At 44.2% G+C, this 16,032-nt stretch overlaps 3 non-coding genes across 3 annotated transcripts; all 3 read right to left on the bottom strand.

The window, feature by feature from the left end:
* Window positions 1–492: 492 nt before the first annotated feature.
* Window positions 493–565, bottom strand: trnar-ucu (transfer RNA arginine (anticodon UCU)). Its single transcript has one exon. It is a non-coding gene; the product is annotated as a tRNA-Arg (tRNA).
* Window positions 566–12,230: 11,665 nt separating this feature from the next.
* On the bottom strand, window positions 12,231–12,303 carry trnar-ucu (transfer RNA arginine (anticodon UCU)). The gene has a single exon. It is a non-coding gene; the product is annotated as a tRNA-Arg (tRNA).
* Window positions 12,304–14,145: 1,842 nt separating this feature from the next.
* trnar-ccu (transfer RNA arginine (anticodon CCU)) lies at window positions 14,146–14,218 on the bottom strand. The gene has a single exon. It is a non-coding gene; the product is annotated as a tRNA-Arg (tRNA).
* Between the last annotated feature and the right edge of the window lie 1,814 nt (window positions 14,219–16,032).

The following is a 16,032-nucleotide window of genomic DNA, read 5'->3' as shown; positions in this document are numbered from 1 at the left end:
TGAGAATGCTGGAGACCTTTCCTTGACAGTGGGCCTGGTAGATGGTTTCTATAGATGGGAGGTTGGCCTTTGTGATTGTCTGGGCCGAGTTCACCACTCTCTGTAACTGTCTCCGATCTTGAATGGTACAGTTGCCATACCAGGTAGTGAGACATCCAGACAGAATGCTGTCGATGGTGCACCTATAAACGTTGGAAAGGGTATTCTCTGTCAGTAATATCCGATGTTCTGGCGGGATCAGTGTTGAAGGGTTGGTTTGTTGATGAGAGTGTGATGAGAGCTGGCTTCCAAAAGCAAACTCTCCAACCGCACTCTTAGGAATCTCGTCCCCATCCAGAAACAGCAGCCACTTGATCACCACCTTCAACATTCAATCCTGCAGATCCTCGAAAATCTTGTGCAAGATATTGTTGGATACCACTGACCATCAACTGAATGCAGAGATGGGGATTTTTCCAAAATAGATTATAAATAAAGGATAAGCCGCAGAGACACCCCAGATGGGACTTGAACCCACAATCCCTGGCTTAGAAGGCCAGTGCCTTATCCATTAGGCCACTGGGGCCCCACGTGCTGTTTGCCAATGGCAGTCATTAAATACTGCACCCTGACCTCACATAGTGTGTATTTCTGTATGTTGTACTCTCACTAATTGGTTCTTAACCCTTCCATCTCATGCCAAATTGTTGGCTGCTTGATAAATTGATCCCACCTCCCATTTCTTCCCAAACAGACAGATGAGATATCAACCAAACTCCAACTTTGCACAACTCAAGTCTGAGGAAAATGGAGGAGACAGGAAAATAGCAAAGGGCTCAATGTTATTTTGTGCAGCACCTTGAAGATATTTGCAGTTACTGGGGAAGGTGAAAGTGGAGATGTTGCAAAAAGCTGCATTGAGGACAAATCAATACAATCTTAGCAGGCATTCAGCCCATTGTGGCTGTGCTGTCTCTTTCAGACAATTCTCCCCAGGATCTCCCAAATCCTGGAATTATCTTGTATAAGTTTCTACTAAACAGCATTTGCCATAATCTCAACACAGGCACAATGATTTTTAACAGAGTAGTTAAAAAATCCAGTCAATTTGGATTGAGATGAAGTTGACATGGGATGAAAATCAGCCACTGCTAAGACCAGGCTTAAAAATGAAATCCCTGAAATCCCAGATTTCAGAAACCAGTGCCATCGCCATTAGGCCACGAGGGCACTATATTGGCAGACCACTGGAAACAGTTGACCTCAAATGAGTGTGACAGCCAAGCACACTCCCAGATCTGTGACAACACACTGAGGGACCCACTAAAGGTTCAGGCAGCTGCTGCCAAGGTGTAACAGGGAAACAACACAGTCTCAGGTCTTTCTGACAAATGATCACATCATTCTTTCAGTTCTCAGACCCTCTTGGTGCCTGACAATGAACAGAGATCGTTTTCTGTCCAAGTACAAAATGCCTTTCTTTCCACAACGATACAGAAGGTTTGAGAAATGTCAATATTTCAATGGTTTGTTGATTCTTTTCTCTCTGCATAGACTGTACACAACTGATATAGAACCTTTGTATGCATTTCCAAATGATGTTACAAACTGTTTCAATACTTTGTTAATAAAATCAAATTGAAACGCAAATCAAATTTAGTCTCCCTTTGTCCACATCACCAACAAGAATAATTGAGTAAAGTTGTGAGGAATTCATCAGATCAATGAGACTCCAGGAATTCTTCCAAGATGTCAGCAATGATCCCAATGAGCCAACCAACGAACGGGAACAGTCATCAGAGAGATCCATCGTGGTGCGACCAAAGAAGGAGTCGATTTGTATCCCTGCGGAGGGCCGCTGTCCTGACCTTGAGATGTATGCTCAACCGTCAGGAGATGGGTGAATGCCAGATTTAAAAATCACACAACACCAGGTTAGAGTCAAACATGTGGAAGCACTAGGTTTCGGAGCACTGCTCCTTCATCAGGTGGTTGTGGAGAATAAGATTGCAAAACACAGAATTTATAGCAAATGTTTACAGTGTGATGCAACTGAAATTGTATCTTGAGAAAGACCTGGATTGTTTGTTAAGTCTCTCATCTTTTAGAATGGCCAGGTTGGTTTTCGTTCTTTCATATGTAAATTGCAAAACTTTTATCAAAAGTTACATTCTCAAGTGAACTTTAACAATTGGTGTCATGTCGGCCCAGATGATGTATTGAAGGTGTGAGCTCCCCTGTGTGAGGCTGTCTGTGCCCCAATGGTCAGACTGATTCTAATCTAATAAACAGATTTACAGCATCTTACATGAATTCATACAGTTTTTGAGCAAAGTGAAATGTAATTCTGGAAGTACAAGTTCATCACACAAACTTATATGTGTGTGTGTGTATATGTATGTATGTGTATGTGCGTGTATTTGTATGTGTTTGTGTGTCTATGTGTATATTTGTGTGTGTGTATGTGTGTGTATATGTATGTATGTGTGTATATGTTTGTGTGTATGTGTGTGTATATGTATGTGTGTATATGTGTGTGTATGTAAGTTGTGTGTGGGTGTGGGTGTTTTTGTGTATGTTTGTATGTGTATGTGTGTGTATATGTGTGTGTATGCGTGTGTATGTGTATGTGTATGTTGTGTGTATATGTGTGTGTATGGGTGTGTGTATGTGTGTGTGCATGTGTGTGTTTGTTGTGCATGTGTATGTGTGAATGTGTAAGTGTGTGTGTATATGTGTGTGTGTATATGTGTGTATGTGCGTGTGTTAATGTGTATGTGTATGTGTGTGTGTGAATGTGTGTGTTTGTGTTTGCGTGCGTGTATATGTGTGTGTGTGTATGTGTGTGGGTGTGTGTATGTGTGTGTGTGTGTATGTGTTTGTGTGTGTGTGTGTGTGTATGTGTGTGTGTGTGTGTGTGTGTGTGTATGTGTGTGTGTGTGTGTGTGTGTGTATGTAGTTGAATGGGGTCACCTGTAATGTCCCAGTTGATTGCTGAAGTGTTCTCCGACTGGGAGGGAACACTCCTGTCTGTTGACACTCATAACAGCCCCACCCCCCCCAACCGATATACACACACACACACACACACACACACACACACACACGCACACAAGCACATATAGATTTCTGGGGTGAATTTGTATTTGCAGATCTACATTTTACTTTGCTCAAAAACTGCATGAACGACAGAGCGAAGGAGAGAATTGAGGCAACTCCCAGAATCAGGTGACTCAGTGGTTAGCACTGCTGCCTCACAATACCAGGGTCCTAGGTTCAATTCCAGCCTTAGGTAACTGCCTGTGTGGAGTTTGCACATTGCTCTGGTCTCCCCCCACAGTACAAAGGTGAATTGGCCATGTAAAATTACCCATAGTGTTACCTGTTTCCACACTGTAGGTAGTCTAATCCAGGGGAAGGATCTGAAGGCCCTAATTTACGAGGGCTCTAAGCCCATGCCTTTCCAGGACTTCTCAGCGGTGGTAAACCAGAAAAGAAAACCTTACGATGATGAGCCTAAGATATAGGAATGGAAGTCAGGCCATTCAGCCCATCGGGTCCACCCTGCCATTCAATTGTGAATGATGGGCATTTCAACGCCACTTTGTGGCACTCTCATCGTTCACCCTTAATTCCTTGCGTGATCAAGAATTTATCAATCTCTGCCCTGAAGACAATTAACGTCCTGGCCTCTGCTGCGCTCCACGGCAATGAATTCCACAGGCCCACCACTCTCTGCCTGAAGAAATGTCTCCTCATTTCCGTTCTAAATTGACCCCCCTCTAATTCTCAGGCTGACCCCTTGGGTCCTGATGGAAACACATTCCCAGCATCCACCCTTTCTAAGCCATGCATTATCGAGTAAATTTGTATTAGATCTCCCCTCAACCTTCTAAACTCTAATCAATACAATCCCAGGATCCTCAGCTGTTCATTGTATGTTAAGCCTCCCATTCCAGGGATCATCTGTGTGTATCTCCGCTGGACATGCTCCAGTGCCAGTATGTCCCTCCTGAGGTGTGGAACCCAAAATTGGATACAGTATTTCAAATGGGGCCTAACCAGAGCTTTATAAAGTCTCAGAAGGACATCGCTGCTTTTACATTCCAACCCTCTTGAGACAAATGGCAACATTACATTTGTTTTCTTAACCACGGACTCAACCTGCAAGTCAACCTTTCGAGATTCCTGGACTATCATTCCCAGATCCCTTTGTACTTTGGCCTTATGAATTTTCTCCTGTTTAAAAAATAGTCCATGCCTGTATTCCTTTTTCCAAAGTGCAAGTCCGAGCATTTGCTCAGGTTGAATTTCATCAGCCATTTCCTGGACCACTCTCCTAAACTGTCTAAATCTTTCTGCAGCCTCCCCACCTCCTCAGAACGACCTGCTTGTCTGCCTAACTTTGCATCATCGGTGAACTTCACCAGAATGTCCCCCAGTCCCTTCATCCAGATCATTAATATATAAAGTGAACAGCTGCGGCCCCAACACTGAACCCTACGGGACACCACTTGTCACCAGCTGCCATTCCAAGAAAGAACCTTTTATCCCAACTCTCTGCCTGCTGTCAGACAGCCAATTCCCAATCCATGCCAGTAGCTCACCTCGAACACCATGGACCCTCACCTATCTCAGCAGTCTCCCGTGAGGCACCTTATCATAGGCCTTTTAGAAATCTAGGTAGATAACATCCACTGGGTTTCCCTGGTCTAACCTACTTGTTACCTCTTCAAAGAATTCTAACAGGTTTGACAGGGATGACCTCCCCTTACTAAATCCATGCTGACTTGTTCTAATCCAACCCTGCACTTCCAAGAATTTAGAAATCTCATCCTTAATGATGGATCCTAGAATTTAACCTACAACCGTGGTTAGGCTAACCGGCCTATAATTTTCCATCTTTTATCTTGATCTTTTCTTGAACAAGGTGTTTACAACAGTGATTTTCCAATTATCTGGGAATTTCCCCGACTCCATTGATTTTTGAAAGATTGAAAATAGCCTCTACTATTTCTTCAGCCACCTCCCTCAGAACTCTAGGATGTAGACCATCGGGGCCGGGAGATTTTTCAATTTTTACACCTTTTAGCTTTTCTAGCACTTCCTCTTTTGTAATGGCTACCATACTCAAATCTGCCCCCTGACTGTCCTTAATTGTTAGGATAATGCTCATGTCTTCCACTGTGAAGAATGACACAAAGTATTTACCAAGTTCTTCAGCCATTTCCTTATGTCCCTTCACGAGCCTTCCTGCATCAATTTGGAACGGCCTAATTTCTACTTTTGCCTCTCGTTTGTTTCTTATGTATTGAAAGAAACTTTAACAATCATTTCTAATATTACTGGCTAACTTACCTTCATATTTGACCCTCTCCTTCCTAGTTCTATGTCTTTGTTATCCTCTGTTTGTTTTTGTCGTCTTCCCAATCTTCTGATTTCCCAGTGCTCTTGGCCACTTTGTAGACTCTCTCTTTCCCTATGAAACATTTCCTGACTTCCTTTGTCAGCCCTGGCTGTTTAATTCCCGCCCCCTGACGGATAATGTTTCTGCCAAGAGAAGACTGAGGGAGTTTGGGATCCAGTACTCTCTGAGGTATCCGGCGGTGCTCCGATAACCTGACATGGATCCGTACATCTCTTTGATACATCGGAGAAGGCAAGAGACTTTGTGGACAAATTAACCGAATCTGAACAATTTAGTATCTACAAATAGTGTTGTTTGGTTATGTCTTTGTTGTTTTTTTAAAAAATCGAGGAAGTCCAGTTGGAGCTTTCTTTTCCTTGTTTTCCCTCTTGGTAATAATCCGGTTTAAACTGTGCTTGGTGGCGGTTGAGATGTGTACTTTCAATTTCTAAGTGGAGTTATACCAGAGGATGGGTGGGGCATTTACCCCATCGAGCTGAAATGGTTTTTTACATATTCTTATAGCCTTGATAAATGGGGAAGAATATGATGTTTAAATGTTTATTGCCCTCCAGCTCATCCCTCAACATTTTCCTAGATGTGTTTTCTAAATTGATCAGTCAGGAGTCCTGGCATATCATTGAAAGGGGAGATTTTAACAGTCTCATGGATTCCACAGGACAGGGGTGGCCCAAAGGCCCCCCTCCCCCCACCACGATACCCTCTGGACAAACTAAACAATGAGTGGATCTGTGTGTGGAGTGAGGGTTGGTGGACATCTGGAGGTGTCTCCACCCTACAGGCAGGGATTTTACGGTTTTCTTTTCCAATCCACACAGATGTCACACCAGGATTGATTTTTTTCCAATCCCCATGGCAACCCTGGACTTGGTGGCACCTTGTACGATCGGTAATATTACCATCTCTGATCACACTCCAGTGTACCTGTTGGTTAAGATTAAGGACGTTACAGTGGGCCCAAGGCACTGGCAAATGGATCCCTTTATCCTCAAGGATAATACATTTGTGGAGTATTTCTCTCGGGAATTTTGGGCATTCTAGACATTAACTCACGCTCGATTAGTAGCCAATCCTTCCTTTCGGAAATTGCCAAAGCCTATGCCAGTGGGTCAGTTATTTCCTACTCTGTCAGTCGGAGGTGGAAGAAGGGTGAGCAGCAACATCTCCTCGAAGCACTGTTGAAGGCAGCTGAGAAGGCCTACTTTGACAGGCCCTCGTTGGTCAAGTTACAGAGGATTACGGCACTGCGGTCTGCATTGAATTCCGTGCTCACGCAGACAGCAAAGAACAAGCTTAGTTTTGCAAATCAAAGGTTATATGATCATGGTGACAGGTCTGGCAAATACTTAGCATATCTCGCTAGGAAAAGGAGCGCCCCTCAAGCCATTACGGTGATTAGGGAAGGGTCTGGGAACCGAACGTGTGACTCCAAAAAGATTAATGTGTCATTCCAGAGATTTTACTCTAAGTTATACCAATCTGAGGTTTGTGAGGAGGGGAGGACCAAAATGGAGGCTTTATTCAAGGATCTGGAGCTCCCGGGTGTGACCCCCGAACAAGAGTCTTTTCTCAATGTCCCCTTATCAGAGCAAGAGGTGCAGGAGGCTGTGAAGCAGCTTCAGAGTGGAAAGGCACCCGGTCCTGATGGACTTCCCAGTGAATTCTAGAAGGAATTTATAAACATATTGTCAGGCCCGATGTTCAACATGTTTAATGACTCATACAGCCATGATTGTCTCCCGCCATCTCTGAGAGAGGCCAATATTTCGCTTATTGTTAAAAAAGGGAAGGTCCCAAGGGACTGTGCTTCTTACAGGCCCATTTCACTCTTAAATGTGAACTTTAAAATCCTCTCTAATACTCTTGTGTTAAGGCTGGAGACTGTGTTACCTTCTATTGTTAAAGAGGACCAGACGGGCTTCATAAAGGGCCGCAGATCCTCCAATAATGTTAGGAGGCTGCTTAATGTAATTCAAGTGTGTCAACAACAGTCAATATAGGGATTGGTGATTTCTCTAGATACAGAGAAGGCGCTTGACCGAGTTGAGAGGGCGTACCTTTTCTATACTCTGGAGCGGTTTGTTTTGGGCGAAGTTTTTATAAGATGGGTAAAGGTTCTCCACAATGACCCTCTCACTGCAATCATCACCAACAGGGTGTGATCAAGCAATTTTAACATTTTTGGGGTCAGCCGACAGGTCTGTTCCCTTTCGCCACTGCTTTTTACAGTGGGGATTGAATCATTGGGGGAGGCCATTCATAGGGATCCCAATATATCAGCTCCAGACGTGGGGTCAAATTTACATCAGAGTTTATTGTATGTGGACAATGTCAGAATTCTTTCATCAAATCCAGCAGTTTCAGTCCCTCACCTGTTCGCATGTATCTGTGTGTTTGGCACCTTTTTGGGGGACAAGATTAATCTTTCAAAATCAGAGGCTATGCCTATGGGTGGTCTTATGAAAGTGTTAAGTCTTGAGGGTGAATATCGATTCCCATTTAAATGGTCACAGGGGGGTGTTGTGTATTTGAGCATGTTCATTACTCCAGTTCTGAATCGGCTGTTCAAAGCCAATTTTGTTCAATTATTTAACAAAATCAAACAAGACCTTCAAAGATGGAGGCGCTTCTGGTCTCATGGTTGGGTCGGATAGTGTTTATTAAGATGAATATTCTCCCTCGTTTACTATCCCCTATATGGATGCTCCCCCTGATTTTCGATAAGCAAACATTCAGGAGACTGAACGGCTGGTTCAGCCCCTTTATTTGACATCATCAGTGGCCCCTCATTAAATGAGCTAAACTGCGATTGTCTCACAGACTGGGGGGAGTGGATCTCCCAGACATTAAAAGCTACCAACTAAGCTCACTTTTATCCTACATGAGTGATTGGGCTTGTGGGGACCCTCTTTCAATGTGGTTCGATATTGAAACCTCCCAGGCTAAGGTGACGCCTTACTCACTTGCTGTGTTTGGACAAAATGAGGACAGTTAGGGAATATTGCCATAACCCAATAGTTATCGATAGTGTTAAAGCATGGTGGGCAATTCGGCAGAGGGAAGGCAATATTGGCAAGACATCTTCTCTTACACCGGGTCTGCCAGGTTTTCAACAGGGGATAATAGATTTAGGATCCAAACATTGGGCAGTTAGGGGTGTGTCTTGTGTGGGTGTTTTGTTTGTGGGAGACACAATGATGTCCTTCGATCAGTTAGCACGGAAACACAAGCTACCGAACAGGGACTTCTTTTGTTTATTTCAAGTTAGAGATTTTATTCAAACAAAGACGATACTTTTGACTGATCCCTCCAAGTCCGACATAGAGAGAGGGGTGATTTAGCCCCATATCCTGCAGACCCCACAAAGTTCTGTATTTTTCTGACACAACATCCCACCAAACCCAAAACAGACCTGGGGACGTTTCCAGGGGAGATGAGAATTCGATTTGACATCAGACAAAGAAGATCAGTCATGAAGACAAAGCTTAAAAGTTAGCCATCCCAGATGGGACTTGAACCACAATTCCAGGCTGAGGAGGCCAGTGCCTTATCCATTAGACCACTGGGGCCACATGTGCATAGTTAAAATGGCAGCCTATAAGTACTGCACCCTGAAGCTCTCATATTGTGTTCTTCTCTGAGTTTTATACTCACACTGATTGGTTGTTCCCCTTGCATCTCATTCTAAATCATTGGCTGCTTGATAAAATTGATCTTACCTCCCAAATCTCCCCAAATGGACAGACAAGAAATCCACCAAACTCCAACGTTGCACAACTCAAGTCTGAGGAAAATGGAGCAGACAGGAAAATAGCAAAGAGCTCAATGTTATTGTGTGCACCAGTTTCAAGATATTTGCAGTCAGTGGGGAAGGAGGCAGTGGAGATTTTGCAAAAAGCTGCATTGAGGACAATTCAACAGGATCTTAGCGGGCATTCAGCCCATTGGGGATGTGCTGTCTCTTTCAGACAATTCACCCCAAGATCTCCCAAACCCTGGAATTTCCTTGTGCAAGTTTCTACTAAAGAGCATTTTCCATAATCTCGAAGCAGGCAAGTGATTTTTAACGGAGTAGTTGAAAAATCCAGTCAATTTGGATTGAGATGGAGTTGATATGGGTTGAAAATCAGCCACCACAAAGACCAGGCTTAAAAAGTCAACACCCCAAAAGGGATTTGAACCTCCAATCCACTACATCAGAAGCTACAGTCTTACCCATTAAGCCACAAAAACTCAGTGCCAATACTCCACTGGGAATAGTTGATCCTAAACGAGCGCTGCAGCCGAGCATATTCCAAGATCTGTAACGACACACTGAGGGACACACTAAAGTTTCGGGCAGCTGCTGCCAAGGTGTAACAGGGAAACAACACAGTCTCAGGTCTTTCTGACAAATGATCACATCGTCCTTTCAGTTCTCAGACCCTCTTGGTGCCTGACAATGAACAGAGATCGGTTCCTGCCCATGTACAAAATGCTGTTTTTTTCACGACACAGAACTTTGAGAAATGTCAAAATTCCAGTATTTTGTTGGTTCTTTTCTCTCTGCATAGACTGTACACAACTGGTTTAGAACCTGTGTATGCATTTCTATTTGCTTTTTTATGAATAAAGTCTATTTTTTAAAAAAACAAATTTTGGAGAGAGAGAAGATCTGCCCGAACTTGCGAGACCCCCCTTTGTGGAAGAGAGCCAGCCCTATATCGGGACAGGAAGGAGATTCCAATGGCCCAGCATGGATTGTTCCAGTTAATACCCTCGCCTCCTTGACCACAAAGTGGGGAGGGAAGTGGGAGATGGCACAGTGCAGGGTGACACGAGGCAGACGGATGCACAAGATGGCCGCTGAGCCATAAGTCGGCCATTTGACACACAAGATGACCGCCAGACCACAATATGGAGAGAGACAGCAGAGCAAACACAGACACTGCCTGGGGGCACCAGAATGCCAGCACAGTGCACTCACAACCGAGTTGATTAGTTTAAGGCGGATGGGAGAGACAATACACATGAAGAACATACACTGCCCGCCAAAGGGTCTGGGTCAGACAACACCTTTGATAGAAATGCTAACTGTTAGATACAGACTCAATACAGAGGGATAATAGCCAAGGCTGCAGTAATCGGCCTTCTCAGGAAGAGCGATGAGCGCCCATTACTACAGCAACGGACTTCCGCGCAGACGCTGAAACTGACAACTGCACTGAACTTAACAAAGGCCACGCTGGAACTGACAATAACTGCACCGAAACGATCAAGGATTCTGCAATGTTTACAATAAACAAGCCATGTTACAGAGACAATAACCTCATCACTGACCTATTATATCACAAAATGTATCACAGTATCTTGACCATGTGCTCCGGGTTGAGAGAAGAATCACAGCTGACCACTGTGCTGTTGGTGCTGCTCTCTCCCCGGAGCTCCGGGATTTCCTTGGACAATAAACTCTGTTGGTGAACCCCGACTCTGACTCAGAGCCTGGTGGTTTTCAGCAGTTGCCTTCCAACAAATGTTTGTCCAATCTGTGTTCTCCAACGATGGCCGAACTACCTCACATCTCCATCATAGCCTCCTTGCAATTGTATTCAATACCTTGACTAAGAAAGGTCAGGGCCCAAATGCATAGCCACAACCCCATCAGTTCCAACCTTGAACACCCAGATTTCAATCATTTCCATTGAAATATTGGACATCATCATAAATACCAAACATGCAGGTAATCTGGGGTTCAGTTGGTAATGTTGACAGAATATAGCTTACTCTGACACCAACACAACCAAACCAGAAGGTCATTTGTCCATAGATAGGTAGGCCCATCTGTTGGAGCCCCAGTGATCTCTTGGGAAAGGCACCAAATTCCTAAACCAGAGATTGTGAGCTCAAATCTTATTTGGGTTTTTGAGTTTGTTGAAACCTTCACTGTGCAGCTGATCTCAATCCTGTGTGGTCACGTGACCATGGCAACAAAATCAGGCATTCTCAATTGATCCTCACCTGGAGAAATTTGACCAGATAGAAAATTGGCCAAACTAAATTAAACAGCAGCTATCAGCTCCAGAGAACAGTGCAACGAAGATCAAAGAGCGACAAAGATTCAAGAAGAACCAGTTCCAACCAGACTGAGGGTTGTATATTGGAGAAGTGTCAGCCTGAGTCAATCCACTTTGTAGCTCCTGGCATGACAAGAGTCAAGGGTATTGGTATGACCCCATTGGATGATGTGAACCCAGCTCATGACCGTATTGGCCAAAGCCACAGAAGATTCTGGAAGACCAGGGACAGGAGAAGAGGAAAACACACCTGAACGCCAAACCCTTAGCAAAGCCTTGACTGGGTCCTGCAGTGGAGCTCTGACCATCTGCTCCAAACCTGTTCATAAAAACCCTCGCGTGAGAAGGGCAGACCATTCAGCCCATCACATCCACACTGACCCTCTGAAGAGCATCCCATCCAGGCCCAACCCCGATCCTCTCACGCTGCATTCCCCAAAGCCAATCCACCGAACCTGTACATCTTTCGGATGTGGGAGGAAACCAAAGCACCCGGAGTCCCCCATGGAGAGAATGTGCAAACTCAACACAAACAGACACCCAAGGGAGGAATCAAAGCCAGGTCCCTGACACTGTGAGGCAGCAGTGCTACCCACTGAGCCACCATGCCATCCCCAGGAGAATCTCAGCAGGTTTTCCGCTATTGTGACTGTGCTGTCTCTTTCAGAAAATTCACCTCAATCCTGCAAAAAGATGTTGGGCACCACTTTCCATCTAGAGATTTTCCCAAAGTTGATTAGAAATCAAGTTGACAAAGGGCAAGTGACTGACACCCCAGATGGGACTCGAACTCACAAGCCCTGGCTTAGAAGGCCAGTGCCATATCCATTAGGCCACTGGGGCCACACACCTGGGCAAAAATCACAGCCTTTATGTACTGCACCCGACCTCTCTTACTGTGTGTTTCTGAGTGTTATACTCTCACTGATTGTTTTTTACCCCTACCATCTCATGCTAAATTGTTGGCTGCTTGATAAATCAATCTCGCTTCCCATTTGTGTCCAAACGGACAGATGAGAAATTAACCAAACTCCAATGTTGCACAACTCAAGTCTGAGGAATATGGAGCAGACAAGAAAATAGCAAAGGGCTCAATGTTATTTTGTGCAGATATTTGCAGTTAGTGGGGAAGGAGTAAGTGGAGATGTTGCAAACAGCTGCATTGAGGACAAATCAACAGAATCATAGCAGGCATTCAGCCCATTGTGGCTGTGCTGTCTCTTTCAGACAATTCACCCCAAGATCTCCCAAATCCTGGAATTACCTTGTGCAAGCTTCGAATAATCATTGTTAAAAATCAGACAACACCAGGTTGTAGTCCAACAGGTTTACCTCAAAGTACTAGCTTTCGGAGCGCTGCTGCTTCGTCAGGTGGTTGTGGAGTATAAGATTGTAAGACACAGAATTTATGGCAAAAGTTTACAGTGTGATGTCACTGAAATTATATGTTGAAAAACATCTGGATTGTGTGTGAAGTCTCTCATCTTTTAGAATGACCAGGTTGGTTTCAGTTCTTTCATGTGTAAATCACAAAACGTTTTTCATTGCCAAGTGAAATGGCAAGCTGTCCAATAAAAGCTAAATGCTGTGAATGCTGGAAATCTGAAAGAGAGAAAATGCTGGAGAAATCATGACTCAAAAACATGATTGAGTTTTCTGAAAAAGTCACAAAGAGGATTGATGAGGGCAGAGCGGGGGATGTGATCTATATGGACTTCAGTTAGGCGTTCGACAAGGTTCCCCATGGGAGGCTGATCAGCAAGGTTAGATCTCATGGAATACAGGGAGAACTAGCTCTTTAGATACAGAAATGGCTCAAAGGTAGGAGACAGAGGATGGTGGTGGAGGGTTGTTTTTCAGACTGGAGCCCTGTGACCAATGGAGTGCCACAAGAATCAGTGCTGGGTCCACTACTTTCCGTCATTTATATATATGTTAGTATCATTAGTAAGTTTTCAGATGACACCAAAATTGGAGGTGTAGTGGACAGCAAAGAAGGTTCCCTCAGATTACAACGGGATCTTGATTAGAAGGGCCGATGAGCTGAGGAGTGATGGGTGGAGTTTAATTTAGATCAATGTGAGGTGCTGCATTTTGGGAAAGCAAATCTTAGCTGGGCTTATAGACTTAATGGGAATGTCCCAGGGAGTGTTGCTGAACAAAGAGGCCTTAGAGTGTAGGTTCATAGCTCCTTGAAAGTAGAGTCACAGATCAATAGGATAGTGAAGACGGAGATGGATTCTATAGATGGGAGGTTGGCCTTTGTGATTGTCCGGGCCGAGTTCACCACTCTCTGTAACCGTCTCCGATCTTGAATGGTGCAGTTGCCAAACCAGGTAGTGATACATCCAGACAGAATGCTGTCGATGGTGCACCTATAAACGTTGGCAAGGGTATTCTCTGTCAGTAATATCCGATGTTCTGGAGGGATCAGTGTTGAAGGGTTGGTTTGTTGATGAGAGTGTGATGAGAGCTGGCTTCCAAAAGCAACCCCTCTAACCACACTCTCAGGAATATTGTCCCGATCCAGAGACAGCAGCCACTTGATCACCAACTTCAACATTCAATCCTGCAGATCCCCGAAAATCTTGTGCAAGATCATGTTGGATACCACTGACCATCAACTGAATGCAGAGAAAGGGATTTTTCCAAAATAGATTAGAAATGGAGGATAAGCCACAGAGACACCCCAGATGGGACTTGAACCCACAACCCCTGGCTTAGGAGGCCAGTGCCTTATCCATTAGGCCACTGGGGCCCCACATGCAGGTTGCCAATGGCAGCCTTTAAATACTGCACCCTGACCTCGCATAGTGTGTGTTTCTGAGTGTCAGATGCTCACTGATTGTTTTTTACCCCTTCCATCTCATGCTAAATTGTTGGCTGCTTGATAAATTGATCCCGCCTCCCATTTCTCCCCAAATGGACCGATGAGAAATCAACCAAACTCCAACTTTCTGGATTAGTGATGCTGGAAGAACACAGCAGTTCGGGCTTTTGCCCGAAATGTCGATTTCGAAGCTACTTGGATGCTGTCTGAACTGCTGTGCTCTTCCAGCACCACTAATCCAGAATCTGGTTTCCAGCATCTGCAGTCACTGTTTTTACCACCTTCAAACTCCAAATTTGCACATCTCAAGTCTGAGGAAAATGGAGCAGACAGGAAAATAGCAAAGGGCTCAATGTTATTTTGTGCAGCACTTTCAAGATATTTGCAGTTACTGGGGAAGGAGGAAGTGGAGATGTTGCAAAAAGCTGCATTGAGGACAAATCAACACAATCTTAGCGGGCATTCAGCCCATTGTGGCTGTGCTGTCTCTTTCAGACAATTAACCCCAAGATCTCCCAATTCCCGGAATTACCTTGTGAAAGTTTCTATTAAACAGCATTTGCCATGATCTCAACACAGGCACAATGATTTTTAACAGAGTAGTTAAAAAATCCAGTCAATTTGGATTGAGATGGAGTTGACATGGGATGAAAATCAGCCACTGCAAAGATCAGGCTGAAAAATGAAATCCCTGAAATCCCAGATTTCAGAGGCCAGTGCCATAGCCATTAGGCCACGAGGGCACTATATTGGCAGACCACTGGAAACAGTTGACCACAAATGAGTGCGACAGCCAAGCACACTCCCAGATCTGTGACAACACACTGAGGGACGCACTAAAGGTTCAGGCAGCTGCTGCCAAGGTGTAACAGGGAAACAACACAGTCTCAGGTCTTTCTGACAAATGATCACATCGTCCTTTCAGTTCTCAGACCCTCTTGGTGCCTGACACTGAACAGAGATCGATTCCTGCCCAAGTACAAAATGCCTTTCTTTCCACAACGATACAGAAGGTTTGAGAAATGTCAATATTCCAATGGTTTGTTGGTTCTTTTCTCTCTGCATAGACTGTACACAACTGATTTAGAACCTTTGTATGCATTTCCAAATGATGTTACAAACTGTTTCAATACTTTGTTCACAAAATCAAGTTGAAACGCAAATCAAATTTAGTCTCCCTTTGTCCCCATCACCAACAAGAATACTTGAGTAAAGTTGTGAGGAATTCATCAGAACAATGAGACTCCAGGAATTCTTCCAAGATGTCAGCAATGATCCCAATGAGCCAACCAACGAACGGGAACAGTCATCAGAGAGATCCATCGTGGAGCGACCAAAGAAGGAGTTGATTTGTATCCCTGCGGAGAGCCGCTGTCCTGACCTTGAGATGTATGCTCAACCGTCAGGAGATGGGTGAATGACAGATTTAAAAATCTCACAACACCAGGTTAGAGTCGAACATGTGGAAGCACTAGGTATCGGAGCACTGCTCCTTCATCAGGTGGTTGTGGAGAATAAGATTGCAGGACACAGAATTTATAGCAAATGTTTACAGTGTGATGCAACTGAAATTGTATCTTGAGAAAGACCTGGATTGTTTGTTAAGTCTCTCATCTTTTAGAATGGCCAGGTTGGTTTTCGTTCTTTCATATGTAAATTGCAAAACTTTTATCAAAATTTACATTCTCAAGTGAACTTTAACAATTGGTGTCATGTCAGCCCAGATGATGTATTGAAGGTGT

The sequence above is a fragment of the Chiloscyllium punctatum genome, chromosome 18 (genome assembly GCF_047496795.1).
Source record: "Chiloscyllium punctatum isolate Juve2018m chromosome 18, sChiPun1.3, whole genome shotgun sequence".
Taxonomy (NCBI): domain Eukaryota; kingdom Metazoa; phylum Chordata; class Chondrichthyes; order Orectolobiformes; family Hemiscylliidae; genus Chiloscyllium; species Chiloscyllium punctatum.
This window is presented reverse-complemented; position numbering and strand designations above follow the sequence as displayed.